The sequence below is a fragment of the Ambystoma mexicanum genome, chromosome 5q (genome assembly GCF_040938575.1).
Source record: "Ambystoma mexicanum isolate Mex_15411 chromosome 5q, UKY_AmexF1_1, whole genome shotgun sequence".
NCBI lineage: Eukaryota > Metazoa > Chordata > Amphibia > Caudata > Ambystomatidae > Ambystoma > Ambystoma mexicanum.
This window is the reverse complement of record NC_090933.1, coordinates 657222047-657235178: the sequence shown is the minus strand read 5'-3', so window position 1 is coordinate 657235178 and position 13132 is coordinate 657222047.

Sequence of the window (13132 nt, the reverse complement as noted above, 5' to 3'; positions counted from 1 at the left end):
GGCTCCTTCCTTGGCCGCACAAGCACCCTCAACACACAGGGCTGTGGCCAGGGAGGACCCACCATCAGGGTTCTTCCTTGGTGTTACGCAGGGGCCGTTATCTATCGTCTTCTTTGTGATGGCGGCCGGGAGCAGCAACCACCCGGCGGGCCCTTATTCTTCATTCAGGGCACCCGGGCTTCACACACTCCGCCATCTTATCTCTGCTTTCTCCCATGGGGGCAGCACACCTCTCCCTCTAGGTGGTAGACGTCCTTCTCTTTGTAGCAGCAGCCACTCTGTTCCTTCCCCCTTGGGTGGGGGCCACACACTTATTTTCTTGTGGCAGAATGCCGCGGGCGCACCTCACTGCAGGGTGGCCCGGGCCTGCCCCGCAGCAAAGGCAGTGAGGTACAAGCCAATCCTGGCTTGGGGTGGGGGATGGGCGCTACTCTTCTCGCTCTCCCTCCTTTCTTTTACTTACTACACAAGGGCAGCAGGGGTTTTGCTTCGTGGGCTCACCGTCTTCTCTCCTTTTTTCCTTTTGAGATGACAACTTCCTCGTCGCCAATGTTATGGGAGGGGCTGGCCATGGACATCGCACCAGCCCCCTTGTGGTACTCTGGGACACCAGCACCATGGGGGCCCCGTGCTTCGGAGGATTGATGGGTGGGGGCTGGTCATGGACAAAGCACCAGCCCCCCCCTGGGGTGCTATGGGACACCAGCACCTATGAGGCTCGTGCCTCTAAGGGTGGCAGGTTGAGACCTGAGACCTACCAGCACATGCAGACCCTGGATGCTCTCATGGCAAGGGGGCCCGATGGCAACCTGGCCTGCAGGCCCCGCTTGTACATGGTAGGCCTGCAGGTCTTAATGAGAGAGGGACTCAAGTCATTCGTATCAGAGTCTGCAGCCTTTCTTTTTTTAAAACATTTTTTTATTAATACTGTGTGTTTTAGTTTTTAAAAAAAACTTTTCACACCATCAAAGAATATGACATATCAAGTAAAAGCATTTCATACCACACAAAATCCCAAATTAAACAAAAACATTACAACATTTCCACCATTTCAATTTAAAATCATTCATGAGAAGATTCACTATGCAAAACTCTTAGCTATTAGTCAGTTTGATAGAGACATTTCATAGCAGGAAAACATATTCTAATCAGAACTGCACCAAAAACAGAACTGTTGTCCCATTTTGCTCTAGGGAGTAAGCCAGAAAAAAATACTTTTGAAGTTGGAAAGATGTTAATGACTGATTGAACCAACTGTTCCAAATCTTCCAACAAAGTAGGTGAACTCACATAGCCCAAATGGGAAGCACCATAGTGCAAAACTACCACATGGCGACTGGTCATCCTACGCATATCTCTGCAAACTTGGAGAATTGCCGCTACATTACAATCAGTCCCAGCGCTCCACACCACCTCCACTCCTCTGACATCGAAATTGTTTGCCACATGCCTACATTCTGAATAGTGCTGTAAACCATGGACAAAACTATGTCCAAGCACCAACACCCTGACTGTCTCCACCTCTGCCATCTTCACTACACACACTCTCTTTCTACACAAATCAACAATGTCAACATCTGATTGGCTGATGCCTACAGTCCCCTTTCCATGCTGGATTTGCTGTAAAACCCTGTATGTGGCACGCCCATACGCGCGGACAAGCGTGGTGCCCGTGCAGCACGTAACTCTTAGCCAGTCCTTCTACCTTTTCCACATCACTCACAAATCCATTCCCTCATTGAACACAGCTAAGCAGCCACACAACCATCCACCAATCACATCTAAGACCTCCACATCTAACTCCGTAATCAGAGTTCCGCACTTCAAATGTACTGTTGATCACTCTGAATACAATTCTCATATCATTGCAAAGCACCTACTACAAAAACTACTGTGCAAGTGTCGCAGATTTCTAATTACAGCTCAATGCATATCAACATGCATGATTACAAAGTACAGGTATGCATATTTTATTCAGAGTACATGTGCAACTCTTATGATTCCATTTAAACAAATGAATGCCACTAAATCTGCATAGCCAATACATACATACCAACTCTCCCGCTTTAAACGCGAGACTTCCGATTTTTCATTCAAAAATCGCACTACTTCTTACTATCTCCAGCATAACCTATACATACGTAGCAACCCTCCCGATTTACGCACAAAACTCGATTTTCCATTTTAAAAGTCACAATTTTTTACTGTCTTCCACCTAAATTAATGCTACTTCCAATGCAATCGTATGAGAAAAATAAATGTTCCCGATTGCTGTGGTGACATCTCCCTCTCAGGTGCTCCCGATTTTTCACATTCCTACTTATGATATGAAAGTATTCAAGTTTTTCCCACCTACTATAATTACCTATCACTTCCAAACCTCTCTGATATGTACAACACAGCTGAAAAAAAACAAGGGAATTTCATGAACTGAAAATTGTACTCATTTGTGAAGCAAGTTCAACTAACATACTGCAAATAACATATAAAGGCTGCACATAGCGCAATGAAATGCACACATACACTGTGTTGAGATATGAAACGAGAATACTCCCACGAAAGCAGAAAAATGAACGTGTACATTAACATCACTGCTTTAAACACACAAAATTACTAACTTCTTCCTTTTACAATTGCAGTGAAGACCAGTCTCCTGAAAATCAGCAGCATCTATACTGCAAACAACATATCCGAAGAAACCTTGTCATTCCACAAAGAAAAGTAAGTACAGTACTACCTTTATATTCTTACCGTTCCTCAAAGAGACTATGTGGGTTATTTATGTAATTTGCGCACCAAAAAAAAATTGATTTCTGAACCATTCTGCCCACAAATCCCCATTTATTAAACAAAGATTAACAAGCAGAATGGCACACAAATCCCTGTATTTTTTGGAACACAAATAACATACACAAGCCTTAGAATGTTAGTACTACAAAACAAATAGCTGTTTTAATTTTATACCATTATGTTTACTATTAATGCTTCTCCTCACCACTAGCTCACTTTCTACTCTCATCTGAAGCACAGTGTAGTAATATACAAACAGAAACATAGCCTTCCAAACTCATTATAACTGCCCAATGCACATTCACACACCACCATAAACATCTTCCCCATCAAACTCATACACGCATGCACACAGCACACATGCATTGTGAAACAGACCAACCCATACATTTTTCTTTTTAAAACAGACCCCAAAGAATGCCTACCAAAAATCAAGTCTGTAGAAAGGAACGCAGAAATAGAGCAAATGAAAATAAAAATGTCCAAAGTAAGCATCCATCTCTACCATCTACCAGAGTTTGTACAAAACGTTGAAACAAAACTGCTAATACAGTCATTTAGCGAAACAAAGGAAGTTTCAACAACAGAAACTATGCCTCCTCTATCAAAATGTGGCATGAAACAGAAAATGCTTTACAAGAATTCGGCTACCACTACTGCTAACAATGCTCCTATAAATCCTGACATACTAGCAAGAAGCCATAGTAAAAAAAAAATATATTTTAGCAAAAATGTTCCGCCACATAGTCCTTCAGAATCTAATAAGAAGAGGACTGAAAATCATCCTCAACCCTTAAAACCTACTGTAGAAAATTAATCCTCCAAGCTCTCAGACAGTGCAATCCTTCTCAAAAGGAAGTTATTTATTTTAGTGTTAAATAGGATGAAACCACTAACAAAACAAAGTACTAAACTACAAAAGAAACTTCTCAATAAAGAGAATGTCAACAAAAATAACTTCTTAAATATTTGTGGAGGTGAATGGAGTCACACAACGACCACAGAACCATATTTTAATGAAGAAGCATACAAACAAAATCACACAACCACAAATGCCATCCATAGCAGTGGACGAGGATATGAAAAAATCAATAATACCATCATGGAACAAGAAACACTGCTTACAAAAGTATCCCCAGAAAACTCAGAATTACCTCTCTATTCGACTGAACCAGATCGTCCAGTATACAAATGGCTGTGTACGTCAATGTGCAACATTTCTAACAAATCTTTCATATCTTTAAGCCAGTTCCTCAATCAGTAAGTGAAAGGTGAAAACAAAATGAAAATGAAAGTGCTGCAAAATATGGATAGCTGTCCAATGCGCTTATACACAGGACTACATGGACATTCACTACCCTGCATTACAGGACCTGTTTGCAAAAACACTTTCTACAATAACAAAATGATATCAACACATCATTCAAATGTAAGAAATCTAGTGTATAAACTGTACTATGCTAAAAGTCCAGCTTTAGAACTAGCCAATTTAAATAACACTCTTCTGCATGGTACACCCAAAGAAATTGAACGTATCCAGAGAAAATATTTTGGAAGTAAAAGCTACTTACAAAATGCAATAGTTTTAGAACAGACTAGCAACAATTCTCACATGGCAACCTTCTATTACACACATACAAAAAAGAAATACTAAAATTTAAAAGTACATCCGCTGAAGTACCAAACCATGTGTGTGTGTGTTGCCGCAGAACTTTTTACAAAAGTAACACAAAAACTATAGACGTACTATACAAAATAGAAGACAATGAAGATTTAAAATGGTTTGATTTAGCTCTCTACCTTTTAGCAGAAAACAAATACGAAATAAGTGAACCCCTAATATGTTGCAGTTACTGCACTACAAAACTTGACAACAACCAAACTCCTCCACGTGCTATCACAAATAATTTGGAATTATTCCCACTACCAAAACCCCAGCAACAACTCAATTTGTATGAGAGCATCATAATTCAAACAGTACACCCATTTCAAGCATTAATACGCCTTCAACCAAAAACAGCTAAATTACCTCCCTCTGAATTGGTGAAAGGCATTTGTGGAAAAGTAGTTTATTTGCCATTAGATCTCACAGAAAATGTGCACGCTCTAGGAGTGCAACGTCCACTAGAGCATTCTTTAATTGTCTTAGTAAATGGTGTACCAACAAAGACAAAAAAATTTGGCAACAACTCGTGGACTTACATAAAGTTAGACAAGCCTTGCAATATCTGAAAGACAATAATGAACGCTACAAAGAAATAAATATTGAAGAAAGCTCAAGGGAAACAACTGAAATAATTCAAGAGTCATCAGAAACTGGTCAATTTGAACTTCTGGATCCTGCTGCAGTATCCACTCTTTTGGACCATTATACAATTCATCCATTGCACTCTAATGAGAGCATAGATGATGCACTAGAAACTTACCAAATATGACAAACCAAAGGGTCACAAAAGAGCATATGGGAAAAAAGTACAGAAGCACGTGCTTTTCCACTTCTATTTCCTCCTGGCAAAGGAGGAAGATATGATGATAGACCCACTCAGATAACAGCGTCAGAATACTGCTCATTACGAATGTATTCTGAAGATCCCAGATTTAGACAAAATGTGGAATACATATTCCACCTACTCTTTGAAAGTGAACAAGCAACCCTATGTTACGGAGTTGCATACATATTGAAATATGGAACCCACTTTCAAAATATGTCAGCTATGCAATTAATGCAAAAAGTGCAAGAAAAGATGAGGTTTTACAATCAAGCATAAAAAATCTGTTTGCAAACATGCGTGGTACGAAATAATACTGGTTCCGACGGCACGGAGATGTACATTGTATGATGGGAAACCTTGGACCACCCACTTGGTTTGCTACATTAAGTTGTGCAGAATATGCATGGGAAGATTTACATGATTCCCTACGCATATCAAACAACAACAAAATCAACATAGATATACTAACACCTGGATAAATTTGCTCTCTATATCCTGTTAATGTTTCAAGATATTTCCACCATCATTTCATTGCTATGCTACACTTTATTTGTAATAAAACTGTTCCTCCCCTTGGAGAAGTGCAACACCTACACCAACTACGCAGATGAAACTCAGATTCTCCTCCCACTTTCAGGGGATCACAGTAAGGAGAGAGAGTTGGTGAATAGGGTGTATCTCATCATTCAGGCATGGATGGCATCTCATGACCTATGCCTGAATGATGACAAGACAGAGCTCATCATCCCGGGTACCCCCGCTAATATCAATAAACTAGGCCTTGAAAATGCCGAATTCAACATAGACGGCAACATTATCTAAATATCCAGGGAGGTAAAAACCCTCGGCTTTTACCTGGATGCCACTATGTCATTCACTAAACAGGTCAACTCACTAGCATCCACCACTGCGTATACCTGCAAATTAATAAGAGCAGGCAGACCATTCCTATCCAATGATAGCTGTATGGTTTTGGCAAGAGCACTCATACTCTCCAGGTTCGATTATTGTAATGCCCTATATAGCGGTGCTAACAAAGCCGTTACCCATAGGCTACAAATCCTACAAAATATTGCCTTGGTAGCTGCCCTCGGCATTAATAAAAGAGAACACATCTCCACTACCAGACGCCAACACAAATGGCTCTCCACCGACAATAAAATAAAACTAAAGTTGGCTTCCCTAACCCATAAAGCCCTCAACAATGCTGCCCCTAGTTATTTGATGGACAAGTAAAGAGAAAGTCATCCATCAGACAAAGAAGAACTATCAATTCCAACTGTCTGATAATTCCCAGATTCAAACTCTCCACCATTGGAGGTAACAGCTTCCCTGTGAAAACTGCTACATTTTGGAATTCTTTGCCACACAACCTGAGAGCCGATCAACCCTATTTGCACTTTAGAAGGATTCTCATCAGTCATTTGAACTCCAACAACCCCCGCATTTAATTGTACATTTTACACTTCTGTATAGATACTGATACTTTCTGTTTGAGGCCTTTGCTCTCGCCACAAACAGCCCCTGTACATATCTGTATATTTCACTCCTTTGTGTAGATATTGATATTATTTATGTGTGAAGATTTGTATTTTTCTCATTCCTGTAACCCTTAATTGCATATGTCTATAATTTTATCTCAACTGTATATTTCTGTAACATTGTAAGCTTCGCATACTCTTTCTGCCTGCGCCCTGCTGCCCCTGGGTATAGTGCGCCATATAAATAAATAAACAAACAAACAAACAAACAAACTTCTTTTGGAGAAAAGAATACCAAGCCAGAGGAGCACCACATATCCACATGCTTTTATGCATTAAAGGTACACCTAAATTTGGTCAGGACAGTGATGCCATTGTTTTGCAGTTCATCCAAAAATATGTCACTTGTGAAATACCTTCACAAAGGACACATAGTGACCTTCATGGACAGATTGTACAATTTCAAAGACACAAATGTGGCAAATATTGTCGTTGCAAATACAAAAGCAAAGGGAAATACTACACCAAATGCTGCTTTGGTTTCCCTAGCCCAGTTACAGAAACAGGTGAAGTGAACAACTTCATGTCTTCAGTTCGACATAGTGTTAAAGGTAAATCACCTAAGAACACATATTACATAAAAAGAACAGAAGAATCAAAATATATCAATGATTACAATGCAATAATTGCCCTCTTATGGAATGCAAACATAGATGTACAGTACATTGCAGGCAATTCCACTGCAGTTGCACGATATGTTACAGCCTACTTAACAATAGCAGAAAAAACAGAGCTTCAAGACCTCTGGAATGACCTATCATCAGACAAAACACTATCTCAGAAATTGTACAGCGTAGGCATAAAAATGTTCTCTCATAGAGAATGTGGTGCCTATGAAGCTGCAGATCATTTAACCGGTACTGCTTTGTATGGAAAATCTGAAAATATAGTATGGCGAAGTCTTGGTCCTGCTAAATCTAGAAAAAGAGTTCTGAAATCACACGAGGACATAGAAACAATTGCCAAAAATGATCCCAACAGCCAAGACATTTTAAGAAACAATTTACTAGATACATACTACCCAAACAGGAGTACCACTTTGGAAACCATGTGTCTATACCCAAAACTTTGCATACAAAAATAATATAAAACCCGATGAAAGCAAAGGTAGATATAGAGTGACAGATTGTGAAGGCAGCTTAGTGAAACTTACCAAACAAAGCTTAATAAATCATATCAAATTGTCATTAAAAACTTCTCAACAGAAAGAACTATATTACATGTCCCTGCTACAACTTTTTAAACCATGCAGAAAAGAGGAAGAGATACTAGATAACTATGACTACTATGAAAGTGCTTTCAAAGCAAATGAAAGCGCTGGCACCGATGTGAAATTTACACAGTACAAAACAATGTTGCACAATAAACAGCAACTCGAAGAAGAACCCCAGCCCCAACTAGATAAGGACACTTCCGACAGTAGTCAACCTTCTGTAACAGGAGGTCAAGAACCACTAGGACAGCCACTAATAGCAAATGAAGCAGAATTAGCTATGACAGAAGTGGAAAACACCATGTGTCACTATGAAGAAAATATAGAAGACTTAACTGTACTACAATCAAAACTTAACAAAGATCAGCGCACCATTTTTGAAGAAGTAACAAAAGAAATTGCACATGGTGTACAACACGAAAATAAAGAATGTACCTGCCAAAATATTTTATTTCTTTTAATTCTTTTTTTATTTTGCATACGGTTTACAAAATATAAACCTTTACAAAAGAAGACACAACATACTTTTTTTATTCACACTCAATTAAAAAAAAGATAAAATAAACATAACAGTTAAAACCCAATTTTACATACATTATATACCACATCAAATCAAATATTAAACCATCAGTTCCATTAGCTGCAGTTTTAAATTATTAAACAGGTTGCTTTCCTAACAAGAACATACATACATTTACAGCGATTTATAGCAATTGTCACTTCAAACAAAATTTACCTTTTTACATTATTCAGTTGATAAAATTAATGACTGCTAGTAGATTACAAGCTTCATGCAAAAATTTCACTACTGCCAATTTTAATGCGTTCAATTTGCCATAAAGCATATCCACCAAAAATCTTCAATATCTACTCTTTATCGATCATGAACAAATTTACCAAAAATTTCCAGACGTTGGTTTACCAATGCCTGACACTTCAGTAGTAAATGCTTCAATGTTTCAGATGTTTCACTGCGTTGACAAAAACGACATGGGATTCTCTGTGTGGCACCAGAGCGAATTTGTAAAATTTCCCCCGTCAACAAAACGTTGAAGCGAAATCTCATATATGCAGCCCTTTTTTTAGGGTCAAGGAATTTAACTAAGTATGACTCCGGAAAACCCATTTTCCTTCCATCATAGATGATCTGTTTTTAGATCCTGGAGGCCACCACCCTTTCCATGGATTGCACCCAGTCCAGAGATTGAAGTTTTTCCTTAACTCTCATATGGTTAAGTATCAGGGTTTCCAATGTTAAACAAACAGAATCAAGACAATTCAAGCAATCTACTTGAAGGTTCAACAACCACTTCGATGTTGAGGAACCAGTTCTCAGTCTGCAACCCATCAATGCATATAAGGTATTTTCTTTGGCAACAATTAGATTCCGGTACAGGGTTAGTCTTTTCCACCTGATTTGATTGTCTAGTGAGAGAAGACCCAGCTCAAAACGAAAAGCTGACATTGGACCGCATCTCGGTAGACAATAAAGTATTTTCCGCCAAATTTTAGACTCCAATTTGGCGGCCAATCGATGAGTTTGAAATGGGAGAATTTCAAAACCATGAAGAAGTTTAGGTAGAACATTAAGGTTATAAAACCTGATTACTGGTGTCACTGAGCACTTACAATATTTAGTAGCTACCTTTTGCATTTGGTAAATCAGTTTATCGGCTTTATCAAAATAGTAATTCCTGTACATATGGATCGTGGCGCCACTGAAGATCGGGAAACCTAAGAACAGAGTGATCTAACTTTAAGCAGTAAACATCGCTCTATCCTCGATTTAAAGTTGAGGAGTTTTCTCCGATTTGTTAGGGAAATTACAACTGATTGTTTCCCATTAATAAAAAAACCATTGTTGTCCACATATTTTGAAAGGGTGAACATTTTCCGCTAGAGACCCACAGGGGTGGCATCGATCAGAAGGATGTCATCGGCATAGGCTGTCCATGATATTTTCCCACCCTTGATCCTTGGTGAGACAAGCGATGCTGCTGTTAAGGGCCCATCAACATCCCTTAAGTATAGATTGAAAAGGGTGGGTCCAAACAAGCATCCCTGTCTCAGACCATTGCCTATTTGAATAAGCTGTGACAAATCCCCTGATAGATTTAATCGAACTTGAATTGTAGAGTCTTCATGTAAATGAATGAGAATGGGCAGAAGTCCCGATGGGATACCCATTAAGGCCAGCTTAGTCCATCGTCTTACCCGATCCACCTTGTCGAACGCAAGGGAAAGATCGATTGAGGCTAGATATATGGGGGTGGCAGCCTTCTTACACTCCTTCTCCAAAAGGAGAGAAAAGATTAGGCCCCCTATTTCAGTGCCCATCCCTTTTCGAAAGCCGAATCGTTGCATGTGGAGTATTCGATTTGCTTCTGCCCATTCCTCAATTTTCCAAAGGACTATTCCTGCAAATATTTTAGAATCCGCGTCCATGATAGATATCGGCCGGTTATTATAAGGGCACCTTCTGTCCCCTTTTTCATATATGGGAACAATATAGGAGATCCTCCAGGAGGAAGGAATAGAACGGGTAGGTATAATATCTGAGAATAGTATATAAAGAGCCTTAGCCCATAATTCTGGGTTTCTCTTCAATGTACTGTTAGTGAGCCTATTTGGGCCAGCAGCTCGAGAGGTATTAGCAGCCTTGATCTGTTTTTCTATATCATCAACATCAAAGTTACGTAGCCAGTTTCCCATTTTGATTGTTTCTAAGCTATTTGTCATAGCAAACTTTCCTTCATATGGAGTAGAGACGTGAGTAGCCCATACAGATTGTAACATTACCTGTGTTTTTTCTAATGAGTTTATTAACGTCCAAAATTGTCGGGCAGATGAATCTCTTAATGCCGTTAACATTGCTGTATTATCTTTCTCCAGCATATACATCCTATGGGTTTTCAGCCAATTCTTTTTTGCTTGTTTGATAGAATGGATTGCCTTAACCTTTATGTCCTGATGTTGTTTAGATTTTTGGATTGCTCTAAACGGATTATTTGTTTCATTTTTTTTTCGCCCTTACCATAAGATTGTAGATGTGCACATGATGGGGCCTTGTATTTCCAATGTTTTTAACTTTTACAGATCCCTCAAATAGGCATTTAGCATATTTGAAGAAAAAGGGGACTGTAAAGAGTGTTAATTTTACAGACAGTGGTGTACAATGATGTTTGTAAAGAAAGGCGCCATTTAATTTGTCAATGTTGCCATCTTGCCATCCGATTCGATTCCCCCTGCATGACACTCAGATAGTCGTTGGAAGGGATTCCTGAATCTGTTTGTTGCAGTTCCAATTCAGTTTTGCCTCTAAGGTTCTATGATCGCTCGTGTAAGATTCCCCCACACAAAAATCAACACAATGGGCTGCAAGTCTATTTGAAAGGAACATATGATCTATAGCCGATTTTTGTGTGCCATTTGACCATGTATGCTCATTAGCCGAGGTATCAAAAACAGGATTCATATGGGTGAGTCCCCAAGAATGGAAAAGTTTAGACCAGATATGCCCCTGTATAGTTTTACGAGCGGTGGAATAGAGTGCCCCATCTATGGGTCCCAGGTTACCCATACATGTGAATTCCCGCACCATATATAATTTCCGAATGAAGGTCGTCCAGTATAATAATATCAAGACCTCTGTATTTGAGCAACATGTTCAAAAGGCAAGTATTTATGGACGGAACAATATTGTCCATTGCAATTTTTTTCGGGTTATAGTAAATGTTCATTACTAACATAAGACTCAAACAATCTGAACTCCTATATTCCAATACAGTTACCAAAACACCACTCACGATAGTGAAAGATTCCATTATTCGCCTATCATTTGCTATTTTGACTGCTGTTAAGAGACCCCCAGATGATCTGCCACTGGGCCCTATCGTAGCAAATTGGTATCTACATTCAAAACCGTCTAAATGAAGCGGGACTCTCAACAAAGTTTCTTGGATACAAGTTACATCCATAGATTTAAGTTTGGAACCTACCGCATTGGAGGTCACCAAGGTTGAATGGCCCCTAGAATTCCATGAGAGGATTTGCCACAATCGCATAAGATCTGTACAACTAAAGTTTCTTTTGCATGGTTTGGATTTGAGGTATAGATTCTCTCAAAGATAGTGCTAACCATCTCCAATCTTGATCATCACCCCCCCTCGTAGGAATATTGACATCCTTGTTCATACAACCCTCCTCCCACAGTAGTGGCGCATTGGGTTTCGGGTCTTTAGAATCCCTATCGCTATCCCAACCATTGCTGAAAAGAAGAATGTCATACCCCATCTTAGTGTTCCGTCTCCTGTGTTATGAGGTCAAAGATGTTTTGGGACCTCTGGACTACTCTCACGTGATCAAGCCGCGAAGGGTGAATGAAGTCCACCAAACTAATGTCCGCAGAGGAGATCAATCTCAATTTTGGAATCTCATTAAACAGTGAAAGGACACATGATCTGTTTAGGGAAGGTGGGCCACCAATATCACATAGGTTATATAGCAAAATACTAGGGTAATCTGGAAGGGCCGGTTGCCGCCAAGTCATATTGCGCAAATCACTATCTTTAATGTGAATTGGTGTTGTTGAGTGTTGGCTAGATCTAGCATCAGCATCCTGATTATGATTAGTTTGAGTGATTCTGGGGTTAAAAGGCTGTTCCAGTAAATTCCCTTGGTCCCTTTGTGAGTTTTCCCCCATGCTTGCCAGAGTTATTCCAGTGTGGTGTTTCAGAGACTGCTCACCATGCATGTTAATCTCGGTGGGGGCCTCCTCATGGTCCTGATGAAAATTTCTATTTCATTCCTCTAGGCTTTCCCATTGGTCCTGATTTTTGAGCCTAGAAGCCTCTGGCAATAAATCCAATAGACTTTTCTTAATGATCTTTGGAAGGTCATTATTGTGTTTCCCCATTTCCTCTATTAGTTGTAGTGGAGCAGTCTTTAACCCTGGTAATGTATGGTCAATATCATCCCTTTTCTTAGTGTCGGCCAATTCCATTTTTGAAGTGGGTGGCTTATCCGGCAAAAGCAAGGAGACCACATCCCTTGTAGGTAAGGGATCCCGATTACCAACCGATGGTTTTGAGGTGAAA